The 19,502-nt window shown below is 36.9% G+C and overlaps 1 protein-coding gene across 10 annotated transcripts in view; it reads right to left on the minus strand.

The window, feature by feature from the left end:
- Window positions 1-19,465, minus strand: part of HYCC2 (hyccin PI4KA lipid kinase complex subunit 2) — a 75,718-nt gene extending 56,253 nt beyond the window's left edge. For 4 of the 10 annotated variants that reach the window (XM_082397086.1, XM_082397080.1, XM_082397079.1 and 1 more), the window contains exons 1-3: window positions 19,379-19,465; window positions 18,539-18,572; window positions 6,172-6,271 (exon numbers count right to left, since the gene is read on the minus strand). The gene's annotated coding sequence lies outside the window, so the exon portion shown is untranslated. The other 6 variants (XM_082397085.1, XM_082397084.1, XM_082397078.1 and 3 more) reach the window with 4 other exon arrangements.
- Between the last annotated feature and the right edge of the window lie 37 nt (window positions 19,466-19,502).

The raw sequence follows: 19,502 nt of genomic DNA on the forward strand, positions 1-19,502 counted from the left end.
AAAATCTATGGTTGAAAAATGTAACGTGGTCCCTTTCTTATAGCTCATACTTCTCCCCCACCACAGCTTCCTATGTTCTGGCCATATTCTCATTTCAGTTTCTCAAGAGCTTCATGAACACCTTCACCCCAGGGATTCTGTGTGGACTGTTCCAGCCTAGAATGGTGTCCTACAATCGCTATTTAAATAACTGGCTCCTTCCAATCCTGTTCATCTCAGCAGGCCTTTCTTGACCACTTTATCTAAAAAGGAGCCCTTTCTCCCTTCTCCAGTATTTTCCATTCCAACAAATATGGTTCATTTCCTTCCCAGGGTTTTGGATTTTATACCTTATATATTAAACCTTATTACTTATTGTCTATCTTTCCCATCAGGTCACAAATTCCATGAGAACAGGGTCCTTTTCTGTTCTGCTAGCATTTGAGGGCTCACTATGGACTCAATGCTAACAAGTATATTATGGTATCTAGACATATGACAGGTACTTAATGTATATTCATTGAATCAATGAACCACATAGCTTGTATGACCTTGGACAAATCGCTTAAACCCTTTGGGCTTAAGCGGTCACTACAGGTCACTACACGTCACTACAATGATAAATTACTTTCTAAATCTAAAATCCTATAAATATATTTTAGTACCTTCATTTGGAAAACAGAACAGTACTAGTTACAGAGAAATTTTTTAAATATATGTTTTTTAACTAGAATCAGCATCTTTTAGTATTTAGAGGTAGCTATGAACACAGTTATAAACATACAGCAAGCCCTCTTTTTATTTAAACAGACAATATGGAATTCTGAAAATCATTTCTTCTATTGTTACACCCATCCCATCATCTGATGTATAAAAGCTGTATTTATTTATTTTATTTGTTTATTTATTTTAACATCTTTATTGGAGTATAATTGTTTTACAATGGTGTGTTAGTTTCTGCTTTATAACAAAGTGAATCAGCTATACATATACATATATCCCCATATCTCCTCCCTCTTGCGTCTCCCTCCCACCCTCCCTATCCCACCCCTCTAGGGGGTCATAAAGCACGGAGCTGATCTCGCTGATCTCCCTGTGCTATGCGGCTGCTTCCCACTAGCTATCTATTTTACATTTGGTAGTATATGTAAGTCCATGCCACTCTCTCACTTCGTCCCAGCTTACCCTTCCCCCTCCCTATGTCCTCAAGTCCATTCTCTACATGTGCGTCTTTATTCCTGTCCTGCCCCTAGGTTCTTCAGAACCTTTTTTTTTTTTTTAGATTCCATATATATGTGTTAGTATACAGTATTTGTTTTTCTTTCGGACTTACTTCACTCTGTATGACAGACTCTAACTCCATCCACCTCACTACAAATAACTCCATTTCGTTTCTTTTTATGGCTGAGTAATAGTCCATTGTATATATGTGCCACATCTTTATCCATTCATCTGTTGATGGACACTTAGGTTGCTTCCATGTCCTGGCTATTGTAAACAGAGCTGCAATGAACATTGTGGTACATGACTCTTTTTGAATTACTGTTTTCTCAGGGTATATGCCCAGCAGTGGGATTGCTAGGTCGTATGGTAGTTCTATTTTTAGTTTAAAAGCTATATTTAAAGGCAAAAGTCAAGCTGATATTCTAGCATGCAGATCAATTCAGGCCCATATTGCCTCACTTCCAGAGTATGAAACAAAATAAAGAGGATATCACAGAAAATGATTATCTTTTGGGTGACCATGGTAATGGCAACCTTTATTAGCAAGCCCTGAATAAAACATAATGAAAAAAATAATAAAGTGCTGGAACATGATCTGAAAGAGGTCAATAACTACTTGCCAGGAAGCAAACTCACAGTACTTGCACAAGTACAGTAGGTTCTCCATTAACAACACTGGTAGAAATTGTGTCTTAGCTGATAGTCAGCATATATATTCTTTTTTAGGAATTGTCAATTTAGAGAGAAACAGTATATAACAGGCAGTATGGCCTAATGGTTAATGAAACATAAAAGCTTTTGCACAGCAAAGGAAACCATAAACAAGACCAAAAGACAACCCTCAGAATGGGAGAAAATATTTGCAAATGAAGCAACTGACAAAGGATTAATCTCCAAGATTTACAAGCAGCTCATGCAGCTCAATAACAAAAAAACAAACAACCCAATCCAAAAATGGGCAGAAGACCTAAATAGACATTTCTCCAAAGAAGATATACAGATTGCCAACAGATACATGAAAGAATGCTCAACATCATTAATCATTAGAGAAATGCAAATCAAAACTACAATGAGATATCATCTCACACCGGTCAGAATGGCCATCATCAAAAAATCTAGAAACAAGAAATGCTGGAGAGGGTGTGGAGAAAAGGGAACACTCTTGCACTGTTGGTGGGAATGTAAATTGATACAGCCACTATGGAGAACAATATGGAGGTTCCTTAAAAAACTAAAAATAGAATTACCATATGACCCAGCAATCCCACTACTGGGCATATACCCAGAGAAAACCGTAATTCAAAAAGACACATGCACCCGAATGTTCATTGCAGCACTATTTACAATAGCCAGGTCATGGAAGCAACCTAAATGCCCATCAACAGACGAATGGATAAAGAAGTTGTGGTACATATATACAATGGAATATTACTCAGCCATAAAAAGGAACGAAATTGAGTCATTTGTTGAGACGTGGATGGATCTAGAGACTGTCATACAGAGTGAAGTAAGTCAGAAAGAGAAAAACAAATATCGTATATTAACGCATGTATGTGGAACCTAGAAAAATGGTACAGATGAGCCAGTTTGCAGGGCAGAGGTTGAGACACAGATGTAGAGAAAGGACATATGGACCCCAAGGGGGGAAAACTGCGGTGGGGTGGGGATGGTGTTGTGCTGAATTGGGCGATTGGGATTGACATGTATACACTGATGTGTATAAAATTGATGCCTAATAAGAACCTGCAGTATAAAAAAACAAACAAACAGAACAACTAATACTAAACTTTCATTGGGTTATTTGTATTGGAAATATGTTAATATAAATGTTTCAGACATTACATGAAATTTCTAAAAATCTTGTATGTTCTGGTATAATGTTATAAGTCATAATCCTAGTTATTACCTTAAAATGTATATCTCAGAAATAAGTAATTTTCTTGTCAACTGCATTGTTATGAACTTTCATCAAATTTTTAACTGTGGTCATTTTTAAGTCTTTTGTCATTTACAGACAGTTCTGTGTGTACTCTGATGCTTTTGCAAATATGTTCCTATAAAAGGGTTTCATCTTTAAGAAATTCATGGAAAAGACTCTGACAAGTACAGGTTTCTGGTAACTGACTGTACTGCTGAACTGAATGAATAAGCATTTTCAGAACTCTAATGAAAAACTGATGAACTCATAAAAGTGCTAACAAAAGATCAAGATGAAAAAAAAAATTTAATTACATGGGACTGAGTGAACTGATGAGGATGAGTATAATTTTTGTGACTTTCTGTCTGAATTAAAAAAAAAAAAAAAAATCCAAAAAAAAAAACAAGCAGTAGTGCCCTCTGGATGAAGAGAACTGCCATACAACCTTAGATCACTGATCTGATTGTCTAGGCTATGTATGCATTTTGGAGTATACAAATGATTTTTAAAAATAAGAGTATACAGATATCTATGATTTTTAAAAATAAGAGTATACATATATCTATAGAGTATATATACATACTGTGTGTGTAATGAGTATATGTATATCCATTCTTATTACACAATTTGATTTTTGGAAAAAAAAAAAAGTCATTCTCCTTCCTTAGTCATAATAATAAAAGTTAAAGATATAATAGCTTCAGTTACATTATCTCATTTACCAGCCACACCCATCAGATAGACTGCTAGCCCCCCCCTTATTTTTTATTGAAGTATAGTTGATTTACAACGTTATAGTAGTTTCAGGTGTACACCATGGTGATTCAATATTTTTATAGATTATACTCCATTTAGAGTTATTACAAAATAATGGCTATATATCCCTGTGCTATGGAGTATATCCTTGTTGCTTGTTAGTCCCTTCTGATGCATAAAGAAATTGAGGCTCAAGTAGACTGTTTTGTATTCAAGATCACACATCAGCAAGTGTCAGGATCCAGATTTCTCTAAAAGTCAGTACTCTTAACTGCTATGTTGCATTGTCTCTTTTTTAAAAAAGGAAATAAATTTATAGAAATTTACTCAACAGCTTTGACTCCAAGTGAGTTTTGACTGTTTTGAAAAATCAAACCCAGTTGACCTCGAGGAATAAAGATTTGCCACTACTTGGGTCATGCTGAAGACAGCACTGCAGGTTCTGAAAACACTACCCAAAGCTGTAATCTGGAACGCCTAATGTTATAATTACATCAGTGCAATATGTGTATGACTTACCATTATAGACTCATTTGTAGTTATAACTTCTGTTTGTTTTTTTACTTTGAATTAAAAAAATTTTCTTTAAAAAAAAAAAAAAAAAAAAAAAGTCATGTACCAAAATGTTCATTGCAGCTCTATTTACAATAGCCAGGACATGGAAGCAACCTAAGTGTCCATCATCGGATGAATGGATAAAGAAGATGTGGCACATACATACAGTGGAATATTACTCAGCCATAAAAAGAAACGAAATGGAGGTATTTGTAGTGAGGTGGATGGAGTTAGAGTCTGTCATACAGAGTGAAGTAAGTCAGAAAGAGAAAAACAAATACAGTATGCTAACACATACATATGGAATCTAAGGAAAAAAAAAAAAAAGGTCATGAAGAACCTAGTGGCAAGACGGGAATAAAGACACAGACCTACTAGAGAATGGACTTGAGGATATGGGGAGAGGGAGGGGTAAGATGTGACAGGGTGAGAGAGTGGCATGGACATATATACACTACCAAATGTAAAATAGATAGCTAGTGGGGAGCAACCGCATAGCGCAAGGAGATCAGCTCTGTGCTTTGTGACTGCCTGGGGGGGTGGGCTGGGGAGGGTGGGAGGGAGGGAGACGCAAGAGGGAAGAGATATGGGAACATACATATATGTATAACTGATTCACTTTGTTATAAAGCAGAAAGTAACACACCATTGTAAAGCAATTATACTCCAATAAAGATGTTAAAAAAAAAAAGAAAAAGAGTACAGGCTCTTGCTCTAGACTGCCTGAGTTCGAATTCCACCTCCAGAACCTACAAGTTGTGTTTCCTTGGGAAAGTTACTTACCTAACCTGTGGCCTCAAATCCCTCATTTATAAAATGGGGATAATATAAGTACCTATGTCAAAGTTTTTTTTTTTAAAAGATTAAATAAATTAACACATCAGTGAGCAAAATTATGATAACTGCTCTCAAGGGTTTCTAATGGACCAAAATTATTGTATAAACAAACCTATACAATTATCAGGGCAACATATGACAGTAAAAAAATGGCTATGCTACTGCAAATTTTCAAACTAGGTCAACAACTATCTAGATACTTCAAGGTATCAGTCAGAAACAAAGCACTTAACATGTGCTATTACTGTATTGTAAATACCAAATTCCCTAAGGAAAAAACTAGAGCTGCACTGTCCAGTTAGTTTTAATTAATTAAAAAAAAATAAAATTAAAAAATCAATTCCTGGGAATTCCCTGGTGGGCCAGTGGTTAAGACTGCGTTTCCACTGCAGGGGGCCTGGGTTCAATCCCTGATTGGGGAACTAAGATCCCATAAGCCACGTGGCACAGCCAAAAAATTGAAAAAAAAAACCCTAACATTGTATTAAAAAGAAAAAAAATCAATTCCTTAGTTTCACTAGCCACATTTCAAGCACTTAGTAGCTACATGTGGCTAGCGTCTCCCATATTGGACAGCACAGATGGAGAACACAGACATTATCAAAGAAATTCTATGATCAGCTCTAATCTAGATGTAGCTAGATAATACAATTATGCTGAGTAAACTCAGTAATTCAAGAGCTGTAAAATTTGGTAACAAAAAAGTTAAAAGACACAACTATTAAAAAGGAAACACTTTCAAAAGTAAAATTCAAAGGCAATAATTAAGATGTGACTATTCTCCTAGGTAAAACTGCTTAATATATAGAAGCTACTCACCAAAAATTACCAAAAATTCTAACATGTCTAACTATGGGAACTTCATTCTTTATCCTTTAAAAAGTTAAATTCTATAATTTTACCTCTGTTCTAAGATCAGTGTTCCAATGGAGGAGGTGGCACAGGAATGCGGCAGAGTTCAAGTGTGGGATTCATTTGTTGAGACTTAAATGTTTTCCAACTCTATAAAAAATGAAAACGAAAAACTGTGAAACAGTGAGAGAGAATATCCTCAAGAATGTAATATAAAGGAGAAAGAACAATTTTGAAAAGGCATTTATAATATAGTTTATCTAATTTTAAAAATAATTGGGATTATTTTTAAGTTTTCTATAATAACTAGGCTATACTTATGTACCATTATCAAACCTATTTTAGAAAACATTAGATTTGGAAAAAAGAAGTCTGAGTTTTAGTTTCAAATTTACCATTAAATATCTGTAAAGACTTCGAGTAAGTTAAATTTTCTGGAGCATCACCTGAAAAATCTACAAAAATAAGTACTTTCCAGCCAAAAATTCTATGAATCCAACTTTTGAAACATATTACAGTGATCTCACACACACATACACACACACACATGCAACGATCATTAAAATTTTAATATGCACTATAAAACCAAGCTTAAATAAGTATCAATGGCTACATTATAATTTTGGATGAGTTTCACAGACTGAAAATTTTATCATTTTGAGAAAGAACATAGAAAATGCTGTTACTTGAACTTTTGGCACAAACATTATTAAAAATCATTTTCAAATTGATAAAAGTATACTTTTCTCATAAAGTAATAACTATTATCATGTAGTTGCTGACCACATTATACTCTACTTCTTTGATTCAAAACTTATCACAACTTTAAAAGCTAAAACACCAGAAGAAAATTAGCATTTTAAAATATGTTCATTAACAAAACATTTTTTAATACAAAGAATACTGCAATAATATTCTCTCGGAGTTAAATGACATTATCATTGTAAAGTCTCCAATGTTTTCCAAACTGAAGATGTGTCAGGACCTCCTATTCCAACCATCTCGTATATACTGGGCTATCCCATGGGATTTTTATTTCATGAGAAGTTCTGCAGTGGGGAAAAAACTTGAAAAGGACTAGCAAGTTTTCTCTATTAGTCTCTAGAAAGATACACAAGAAATTGGTGACACTCTGGGAAGGGGCAGCTGGTGTCAAGGAGACTGTCTTTTTGTACCTTGGGAATTTGGAACCACCAAGACAATCACCAGATTTTGAAGCAGTGCAGGCAGGCAGACTTGAGAGCTATGCTGGGAAGACTGTCTCTGACAGTCTTTCAAGGCTAAGGATACAGATACTAGGCTCTCAATTAAGGAAGAAGCCAAAACAAAACAAGAAAACTCAACAGTGCAAATGACAGGAAAACCGAGCCATTCAGAGTATGTTCTTTAACCACAACCAAAGTAACCTAGAGATCATTAACAACAATTAATAAATAAAAACCTAAAAAAACCCCAACTACCTGGAAATTTTAAGTTATACTTCTAAATAATCTATGGGTCAAAAGAAGATATTAAAACCAAAATTAGGGACTTCCCTGGCAATCTAGTGGTTAAGACTCCACACTCCCAATGCAGGAGGCACAGATTTGATCCCTGGTCGGGAAACTAAGATCCCACATGCTGCACAGCGCAGCCAAAAAAACCCAAAAAACAACCAAAATTAGTAAAAATGCCTAACTCAATGCTAAGAAAGATATATTAAAGCTTGTGGGATGTAGCTGTAGCCTTATTTCATATGTAGAAAGTTCTTACTTTGCATGTATTAAGCAAAGACATAGTTCCTATATGCATTTAGGAGTTTCAGTTAACCTGGTACCTTGCAAAGCTAAGATTGCCTATATTAGCAGAGAGGCTGAAAAAAAAAAATCAGTGGTTTTATCTATTGACAGATATCTATCTCTAGAGGTCAGAGAAGATAGCAAATGAGTGAAACAGAAAACAAGCACACAATAGAGGGAAAAAATCAACAAAGTCAAAAGTTGGTTCTTTGGGACTTCCCTGGTGGTCCAATGGTTAAGAATCCGCCTTCCAATGCAGTGGATGTGGGTTCGATCCCTGGTCAAGGAACTAAGATCCCACAGGCCACGGGGCAACTAAGCCTGTGCGCTCTAGAGCCTGAGCGCCACAACCAGAGAGAAGCCCGCGCGCACCGCAACAGAAGATCATGCCGCAACAAAGACCCCGCGTGCCACAACTAAGACCTGACGCAGCCAAATAAATTATAAAATATTAAAAAAAAAAGTTGGTTCTTTGAAAAGATTAATAAAATTGACAAACCCCTAGTAATACTCATTAGAGAAAACACAAATTACTATGAAATTTTTAGACATCAAAAAGAAGTTATGATAAACTTTATGCCAATAAATGTGACACTTAGCATGAAATGAACACATTTCTTGAAAAATACAAATAACCAACACTGAAAGACACAGAATATCCATACAGCGTCATGGATATTAAAGAGATGTAATCTATTATTAAAAATCTTTCCATAAAGAAAATCTCAAGTGCAGATGGTTTCACCAGTGGATTTTTCCAAAAAGTTAAGGAGGAAACACCACCAAGGTTGTACAAGTGTCACAGTCAATGATAAAATATTGAAAACTTACTTTCTGAGGTTGAAAACAAGAAAGAGGGACTTCACTAGAGGTCCAGTGGTTAAGACTCCACGCTTCCACTGCAGGGGGCGCGGGTTTGATCCCTGGTCAGGGAACTAAGATCCCACATTTCACCGAGTGCCGCCAAAAAAAAAGAAGAAGAAAGAGATAACCATTATCACCACTTCTATTCAACACTGTGCTGGAGGACCTAGCTACTATAGCAAGTCAAGAAAAAGATATAAGAATAATAACCAGAAAAGAAAAAAGGTCATTATTTAGAGATGATATTATTATTAATAGACAATATGAATATGTACCAAGAAAATTCAGAAGATTCTGCAGACTAATTATTAGAATTAATAAGTGAATTTATCTAGGTTTCTGGATAAAAGGCTAATATATAAAAATCAATTATATTTCTGTAAACTAGTGTTTTTTAAAAACACAACTTCAGGCTTCCCTGGTGGCACAGTGGTTAACAATTCGCCTGCCAATGCAGGGGACACAGGTTCAAGCCCTGGTCTGGGAAGATCCCATATGCTGTGGAGCAACTGAGCCCATGCACCACAACTACTGAGTCTGTGCTCTACAGCCCACGAGCCACAACTACTGAGCCCATGTGCCACAACTACTGGAGCTCACGCGCCTAGAGCCTGTGCTCTGCAACAAGAGAAGCCACCACAATGAGAAGCCCACGCACCACAACGAAGAGTGGCCGCCGCTCACCGCAACCAGAGAAAAGACCGTGCACAGCAGCGAAGACCCAACACAGCCAAAAACAATAAGTAAATAAAATAAAATAATCAAATAAATAAATTAAAGAAAATAAAAACACAACTTCCAACAGCATTTTTTTAAAAAAGAAAGAAATCTAACAAAAGATGTGCAAGACCACTACACTGAAAACAAGAAAACATTTTTGAGAGAATTTAAGGGTCTAAATAAATTGAAGGACATACCATGTTCACAGGTTGGAGACTCATAGTAAAAATGTCAATTCTCCCCCAATTGATTTCTAGTTTCAAAGCTATCATAATCAAAATCCCCCTCTTCTCTTTTTAAAGAGAAATTGACAAGCTGATTCTGAAATCTCTAGGGAACTACAAGGAGCCAAGAATAGTCAAAGCAACCTTGAAAAACAACAAAAATTGGAGGACTATACTGTAAAATATTAAGACCTGTTATAAAGCCATAGTAATTAACTGTACAAGTATAGTAACTAAAACTTACCAATGAAAAAATAGAGCCTAGAAAGTCACACACAAATAAGACTATTTATGACAAAGGCAAATTGCAGTGCAGTTGGGAAAAGACATTCTTTTAAATAAAAGACGCTGGGTCAACTGGATATCCCTATAGAAAATAATGAGTGTATCATGATCTCTAACTTTACACAACTCAACAAAAGTAAATTCCAAATAGAATGCAGGTCTAAATGTGAAAGTAAACAAACAAAAAACCATAGCAAAACATCTTTGTGTCCTTGAAGCAGGCAAATATTTTTTAAGCAAACACAAAAAGCACTAACCATAACCATAACAACAACAACGATAAATCGGACTGTAGCAAACCTGTCATCAAAAGAAACTGAGAGAGTAAAAAGGCAAGCCAAAGACCAGAAGAAATCAACAATACCTACCACCGATACCTAGAGAGAGATGTGACTGCCTGGTGGGGGGGGTTGGGCAGGAAAACTGTAAGATCCATAACTTCTCCAGGACTGGGAGGACGTCTCAGAGGTATCTGTATTCCCAGTTCCTGGGACAGGGCTTAGCACAGTTAGCACTTAGTTCATGACTATTGAGTGAAGGGCCTAACAGCAACAAGCAGTCAGTCAGCGGCAGACTCAGCAGAGGAGACAGGCAGCAAGTATGGCAAAGACTACTAGTTCCCATCCGATAGAGATCCACACCTCCACCCCCAATGTTCTAGTCTATACAATCAGCTAAAGCCATTTCTGACCCTGACTTATAGCTAAGTATGGCCAAATGACTAAGTTCTGGTCAATGAGATCAGACGAAATACTGTGTAGGGAATTCTAGAAAGGCTTCTTTCCTTCTTTTTTTATGTCATCCACATGTGGCTTGCAGGATCTTAATTCCCCAACCAGGGATTGAACTCGGGCCCACGGCAGTGAAAGCATGGAGTCCTAACCACTGGACTTCCAGGGAAGTCCCTAGAAAGTTTTCTTAAAAGATGGAAGGTATGCCCCTTTTGTCCTCTGCCTTTCTTCCTCCTTCCTTCTGCCTAGATCATGGATGTGATAGTTGGATATCCAGCAACCATTCTGTGATCTTCAGAATAGAAACCACATGCTAAGGTTGGCAAAGGCAAGAGAGAAGGAGGCTGGGTCCTTGACAAGTCTATGGGGTTGCCATACCAGTCTTAAGACTATTTCTGAATTTGTTTTTACAAGACAAAGAAATGAACTACTATCTTATTTAAGCAACGGTTATTTCTTATCTCTGTTTCTAGCAGCCAAACACAATTCCTACCTGATAAGGTAAGAAAGAGACTGCAGGAACAAATTTATGGTCTAAGATGCCAACAAGCCATCTCAGTTATGCTTCAATTTAATGCTAATAATAAAGTGTTTAGGATATTCCACTGAAATTGGGGTGGTGGGGATGTAGGAAGCAAGACTGACCAAAGAATCTACTCTGTGAAGGTGCACCACCATTACAGTTCAGACAGAGGGGTGTTTATAATAGTTCAGTACACTGACAAGATTTCATAATGCAGTACTATAATTTCTTGCCAACACTTGGGAGTTATGTTCTAGAAAAGTAATGTGGCTTACTGTGACTGGCCAAAACCAAATTCTATGAAAATGAGAGGTTAGGAAAAATAAACAGTTTAATGGAAGATGTTAAATCAGCTGTTTAAAACCTGCTCAAATAAAAACCCAGTGAACTTTCTACAGATTAACCTCCTTCAAGTTTTCAGGAAACACTACTGTAGCACAACAGTTAGATAAGGTTGATTCTCCCACATATTATGCACATTATTCTACTTCATGAAGATTTTGAACCTGTCCGTCTTGGCTTGCTATTTAATGTCTTTGGTACTTGTGTTTTTACTTTTATTTGTTAGATCTCAGCAAAAATTTTCAAATTCTTATAGTGACTGTGTCATTTTTTGGACTGTTGTTCATCCTTACATTAAGAAAATAGAAAATAATCTGATCTCTCTGTGGACTATTGTTATAGACTGAATTTTTGTGTCTCCCCAAAATTCATATACTGAAATGCTAACCCCCAGTGTGATGGTATTAGGAGGTGGGGCCTTTGGGAGGTGATTAGGTCATGAGGGTAGTGCTCTCATGAATGGGATTAGTGACCTTATAAAAGAGATCCCCAGAGAGCTCTCTCACATGTTATAACACAATGAGAATGTAGCCATCTCGGAAATAGGAAGTGGGTCCCTAGTTGACACAAAATTTTCTGGCACCTTGATCTTGGACTTCCCAAGTTCAAGAACTGTGAGAAATAGAAGTTTGTTGTTTAAACCACCCAGTCTATGGTACTTTATTATAGCAGCCTGAATTGTCTGCGACAAAGGTCCTTTTCCATTTCTCCACTCCCTTGAATTTGGGCTAGCTTGGTGAGTTGCTTTGATCATCAGAATATGGTGGAAGGGCTGTTATATAGTTTCAAAGCCTAATCCTCAAAGAGGCCTTGCAGCCTTACAGCTTCCACCTTCACCTTTTTAGAATGCTACCCTGAGAATGCCATGTAAGTAAGGATGCCAGACTAGCCTACCAGAGGATGAGAAGCCACACTGAGAAGAACTGAAGCACCTTAATGGACAGCCAGCACCATGTGCAAACATGTGAGTGCAGGTATCTTGGACCTTCTAACTCAGTCAACCCTCCAGGTGGATTCAGCTACATGAGACAGCCAAGTGAAACCAATAAAGGAACAATTTAGCCAACCTACAGAATCATTAAAAATAACAATAAATCTTTTTGTCCTGAGTCATTTAATTTTGCAGTAGTGTTTCAGGCAGCACTATCAAATAAACTTTAAGATAACACTTAAAATAACAGCTTCTTGAAGGTGAGAACAATCGCTTGAGATTTTTCTGTTTTTAACTTTAATTCATATGTTATAGCACCCTGGAAGCCATATCGACTCCAATGCTTCTTTCCACTACGATTGAAAAAAAAGAAATTAATGTATGAAAATACAATGGGGAGCCATTAAAAAATTTTGTATGAAGTGAAAAATATGTAATAGGCACTTTAGAAAGAGAACTCTGGTTACACTGTAGAGTGGACCACAGGGAGGAAAGACCTATGAGGGCAGAGTGACCAATATGAATACTGCTGGAATAGTTCTAGTGAGAGGCCTAGTAAGAGGTTAGAAGGCCAGACTATCATTACTACTGCTGCTGCTGCTACTATTATTTGCATTATATATTTATTTTATTTGTTTTAATAGAATGTCACCTTGGTGACTTTTTTTTTAATTTTTATTTTTATTGAAGTATAGTTGATTTACAAAGTTGTGTTAGTTTCAGGTATACAGCAAAGTTATTCAGTTTATATATGTGTGTGTATATATACATATATATTCTTTTTCAGATATTTTTGCATTATATGTTATTACGATATTGAGTATAGTTCCCTATGCTATACAGTAGGTCCTTGTTGGTTACCTATTTTATATATAGTAGAGGTATTATGTATTTATGATGAACAAAGCAAGTACTATAACTAGAAACTCATATGTATTTGCTCATTTAATCCTTAATACAACCCTTTTAAAAAACTTTTTATTTTGAAATAATTACAGACTCATAAGAAGTTCCCAAACTACATGCCAGGAGGTCCCATGTATCCTTTGCCCAGTTTCCCCCAATTGTAACATCTTGCATAACTATAGTAAAATATCAAGATCAGGAAACTGACATTGGTATAGCCCACAGAGGGTTACTCAGATATCACCAGTTTTACAAGCACTCATTTGTCTGTGCATGTGTGTGTAGTTCTATACAATTTTATAACAGATGTAGATATGTGTAACTACCATCACAATCAAGATACAGAACTATTCTATCACCGAGAGGCTCCCTTGTAACCACCCACTCCCTTCTCCCTGATCCTTAACTCCTGGCCAAACATTACTCTGCTCTTCATCTCTATAATTTTGATATTTCAAGAGCGCTATATAAAGGAAATCATACAGTATGTAACCTTTTGAGTGTGGCTTTTTTCACTTCAGACCCATCCTAGTTGCTGCATGTATCAATAGCTCATTCTTTTTATTGCTGCATAGTATAAACGTGCCAGTTTGTTTAACCATTCACCTGTTGAAGAACATTTGGGTTGTTTCCAGTTTTTGACTAATAGGAATAAAACTGCTATGAACAATCAGGTATAGGTTTTTGTGTGAATGTAAATTTCAATTTCTCTGGAATAAATGCTCAACAGTGCAACTGCTGGACTGTACACTCTGTTTTTAAAGAAACTGAAGCTATAAATGGTGGAGCTGGGATTCTAATCTAGATAATCTGCCTCTAGGTCTTAACTCTTCACACTATTTCCAGTGGTAGTAGAAATTGAGAGAAGTAAATGGAATTAAAGAAAGAGTAAAAAGGTAGAGTCAACAGAATACAGCATCGCTCAGATGAGGGGTATATGAATAAAGTGTCAAAGGTAACACCAGGTTCCAGCTTCAGCACATTAGATAGATGACAAAATACGAATTCACTTTCATATATACTGTATTTGAGGTATCTGCAGGTCATCCTCAACTAGCAGGCAATTAGATTTATAGACTAGGAACCAGAGATTAAGAAAAAGCTCTGGATTAGAGATAGATTTGAGTAAATAACATCAGAGGGACAGGGTACAGAATGACAAAGAGATTTGACAACAGAACCCTGAAGAACAGAAACATTCATTTCCTCTAGTTTTTTCCCACAAACAATAAAACAGTAGGTACTATGACAGACTGCAAATTCATATTAACTTTAGATATTACAGCATATCATGTCTTCCATATGAGTTTTACAATCATATTATAAAGTATAAAGTATAAAGGGAGTAATATATGCTCCCCTCCCCACTCCCTTTTTCATTTAAAAAGAAAGAACTACAAAAGGAATACCTGCTGATTAAAAAGCCTTAATACTACTCCGTATGATACTATAATGATTATACGTCATTATACATTTGTCCAAACCCATACAATGTACAACACCAAAACTGAACCCTAATGTAGACTATGAACTTCGGGTGATAATGTGTCAACATAGGCTCATCAATTGTGACAAATGTACTACTCTGTGGGAGATATTGATAATGGGGGGGGTGGTCTATGCATATGTGAGAGGGTTTATGGGAAATCTCTGTCCTTTCTACTCAATTTTGCTGTGAACCTAAAACCGCTCTAAAATGTCCAGTAAACAAACAAACAAACAAACAAAAATAATTAAGCCTCAGTACAAAAGAATATGTAAAAAGCATAAGTTTCACTCCTCGCTCAGCATCCAACTCCCTCCACCCATTTTTCAAAAAAATATATGGGGAAAGGAATTTAAGGAGGTAAACTGACAAACCTTAGTAGCTAAATAAGAAGCAAGCAATATCAAGAGTCAAGGAATAGGGACATCCCTGGTGGCACAGTGGTTAAGAATCTGCCTGCCAATTCAGGGGACACGGGTTCAAGCCCTGGTCCGGGAAGATCCCACATGCCACAGAGCAACTAAGTTCGTGCACCACAACTACTGAGCCTGCAAGCCACAAGTACTGAGCCCACGAGCCACAACTACTGAGCCGGTGTGCCACAACTACTGAAGCCGGTACGCCTAGAGCCCGTGCTCCACAACAAGAGAAGCCACTGCAATGAGAAGCCCGCACACCGCAACGAAGAGTAACCCCCACTCGCCACAACTAGAGAAAACCCATGCAAATAAATAAATAAAATTGAAGAAAAAAAAAGAGTCAACGGATAATGTCAATTATACCTCAATGAAAAAAAGCCAAGGATTCATAATGACAAAAGTGATATATAAGTTTGATTCTAACCTTTTTTGAAGTTCAGTTTTTGGAATAGAACAAAATAACTATTATGTAATCCATGCTTTGCCATTTAACAATTTAAGTGCCACTTACCATATTTTATGACCACATTTTTGGCAGTTGTATTTCAAACTTAGAAAGAACTATAATCCCATAAGTAATCAAAGTCACACCCTTAATATATTACATAATTGAGTTTTTTACTCCTTTCTCCAAAATTAAAGTCTACTCATTTACTTTTTCTCGTAATTGTCTCCATGGCAGACAAATAACCAAACAGAAAGTCTAGGATTCATAAGAATGAACCATGAATTTCTAAACAGGACCTGTATCAAAGTCAACACATTCACAATTTCAAGCTTTAATATATATTATTTGTTTACAAAAAGATAAATGTATACCTTCATCATATCATAGCAATATTGCAAAAAAAAACCTTTTATCAAGAAAACTTCCAATTCTTATTTTCCAATTCTAGTTTAATTTAGTACTAGATAGCTTTCAGAGACATTGAGAGAACAAGTACAAGTAAATATCTGTGCAAAGCACAGGTCTGAATTATAAGAGATTAGCTTGGTTTATGTAAAGCAGCTAAGTGCCAAGTAAAAAGTAATCCCAACCAAAACATTCAGCACAATTTTTATTTCTGGCAACTTTAGCTCCTGGTTAGACAATCCATCATCTCAGCTATGACATTAAATGGTGAAAATTTATTGAGCTATAATATATTGATAGATTTAGGAGCCCTTTTTCTCAAGCTAAAACTACTGTTCTGGTTCACACCACAGTGTGAGAGCCTTGAATTAGATCAATGATTCTCAAGTAGAAGCCCGTCATAAACCATATCATCCAGGGGATTTTTTTTTCCTTCAAAATATATCTGCCTCCCTTCATATTCCCCCTACCACTAAGATTCTGCAGGGAAGTGGAGATGATATAACGGATATGCATGTGTGCTTTTTGTTTTTTAACTCCTAGATTATTCTGATATACATGTAACTCTCTTGGAGTTACTCACTTTTATGGACAATGCCTGAATTAGGTCCAACTCTATTTTTTAACATTGTATCAACAGCAGGCAAAAGGAGCAGAGCTACAAAGTGATAAGAGCACAGCAGAAAGCTCTGCAGGTAAGGGGCTGTACTAATGGCAGCAGTAATCTTTCTGTGCCAGCTCCCTCCAGAATCCATTATATATTTTAGACAATGACAAATGTTCAGTTCATCATTCTGAGAAAAGCACACTGTCTACCAGTCAGATAAAAATGTAAAAAGAAGCTATTTGGGACATCAAAAAAACTAAGCCACAGAAAAAGAAAAGACAAAAATTCCTCTATTCTTTAAAAGAACATAACAAAGCATTAAAAGAACAATAACAAAGTATTATTTTGTGCAGTTGTTAATTTGTTTGGAGACTTTCTGCCCATGTTTTATCATTTTAGTTTTTCGTTATGTAGTATTGATTTTTCTATGACAAAATTCAGTCAAGCTGAAAATCTTAACCATTCTAGAACCTAATAAACTACAATAAGATGACAAAACTGTATTAAAAAACAATCAAACAATCCTAAATCCATATCGCATGTCAAGATAGCTTAAGAGTTGGATTAAAAAACAAGTTTTCAAGGTCCATTTTAGGGCAAACGATCATACTTCTTTACAGCCATTGTTTCAAATTCCTTATAAACAGTACTGAAATGTACCAGAAAACAGAATTTCTAATGATGTATAAATAATCAGCCAATTATTATTATATTCTAATTTGGACTAGCATTCCTTAAATCACTTGGTAATTTCCTACTGAATGTTCAATTTTATTGCATTCTACAAGGACACCTACTGGCCATTCAAAATCAGCCATTAGTTCTCTAAGACAACTCTAGTAGGCTGGTTACATAATAAGAAAAAACACATACATACATACACACACAGAGACACATATACCCTGCATGAAAGCACGAGGTTTGTTCACAGGTACTCACACTACAGAACTGCACCTAAAACAGAAGCAGAACTGTTCTTTGGACTGAGAGTACTATTCTTGCCAAAAGATAAAACGACCAAGAATGAAACACCAAGTATCAAAATTTTTATCTGAAACACTGATAAATATCTCAGTATGCTAAACATTTCAGAACAAACTCTAATGATCCAGCTCTCTTTACCAAATGACATGTGGGAAAAAAATTTTTTTCAATTTAGTTTCTGGGATACACTAATATAAATGATCAATAATAGAAAAAAAATCACATTTTAGAAAGTTTTTTTGACATGCAGTATTAAAATAAGCTCAGGAAAATGATACACTTGCTAATAAATACTACATGAGTCTTTATCTTCTAAGCTAAAGGCAACATTTCAATCAGCTCACATTTTAGAAGTTTATAACACTTCCTTTAAAACTGCTTTCCAGTGAGTTATGAAATCAAGTTTTTAATGTAGTCTGTCATTCCATAATACACACAGAATGGAATTCCTATTTTAATTCTGTATTTCATTGTACAAATAATGAATTATAAAAACTTAGAAAAAACATGATAATCTACAATTAATTATGTCTTTAAATACATTTTACCTCTACCGGAGAGGTTCAGAGAACATACTTTTTAAACCTAAGAAATAAATAATTCAAACTGGTTTCTCAGACTCATAGAGCAAATTACCTAAAAAGACGACTCTCCCCCCACCAAAATCAGACCACCACCTAATTTTCACAGTCTCTAACATCCACAATATTTAGGGGGTAAAATCTACCAACTAATTTTCTAGTCATTTTCCAACTTGCACTTACCTCCTACTATAGATTTTTGAGGGTCTCCACTTTCCTGAAGATTAAAAGAAAAAAAAAAAAGATTTGTAGTCAGCCTTGACCCTCAAAACAAATACATTCACGAACTACAAAACGTGAACCTGGCCACGCTCATCTCAGACTAACACATCTCTCAACCCAAGTCCATATTTGGGATAAGCTCTTCGTGACTACTCTATCCTTCATGCTTCTTCGCCCACAGAGCCTGCCGGGGTACAAAACAGTCAAACCAACGAAAAAACTATCCTCACACATCAAGGGGTTGCAAGACCTCCTCTTCCAGGAGGGGCAACCTGGTTGTTTGGGTAAATAACGGCCAAGGATTACATAATATACAGCTACGAAGAGTGTCAAGGATCTGGCCGCCAATAAATATCTTTCTTCTCCGCTTCCTCCGTTCCCACCCTGAGAAACGGCCCTAAGAAGAAGCAAGCCCTAGGATTTCTCTCAGGTGCCTGCAATGCCGCGCGTCCTCTTCTCTCTCGGAGCTCCGTGCAAGGAATTCTTCCAGCCCTCACGACGCCGTCTTGTTCCGGCCTCTCTCCCGTCTCCGCCGGCGCCACCGCAGCCCCCCACGCCTGAGGCCCCTACGTCGCCCCGCAGGGCTCAGCCTCCACCCGCCTCGGCTGCCTTCTCCTCACGACCCTCCCAAGCTGCTAGCTAGTCTCCTAGAGGTTCCGAAACCACCAACACCCAACACTCCGGCTACCGCCTTCCCAGACCACCCTCGGCAGATCCCCTCTATAGTTCTTGTAGCCGGACAAGAAGAAAATCCCTCCTATCTGGCACTCCGCGTCCCCCAGAGACAGCGCCGCCGCCTACCTGTCACCCCTCTGCCTCCGGCTTCTTACCGCCACCGCCTCCCGCAGCAGCCTGCCAACTGCAGCGAAACAACCGGCCCTCCCATTGGGTGATTCCACGCTCCAACAACAGCACCGCTGATTGG

The sequence above is a fragment of the Balaenoptera borealis genome (genome assembly GCF_965194805.1).
Source record: "Balaenoptera borealis genome assembly, chromosome: 6".
In the NCBI taxonomy this organism is placed as follows: domain Eukaryota; kingdom Metazoa; phylum Chordata; class Mammalia; order Artiodactyla; family Balaenopteridae; genus Balaenoptera; species Balaenoptera borealis.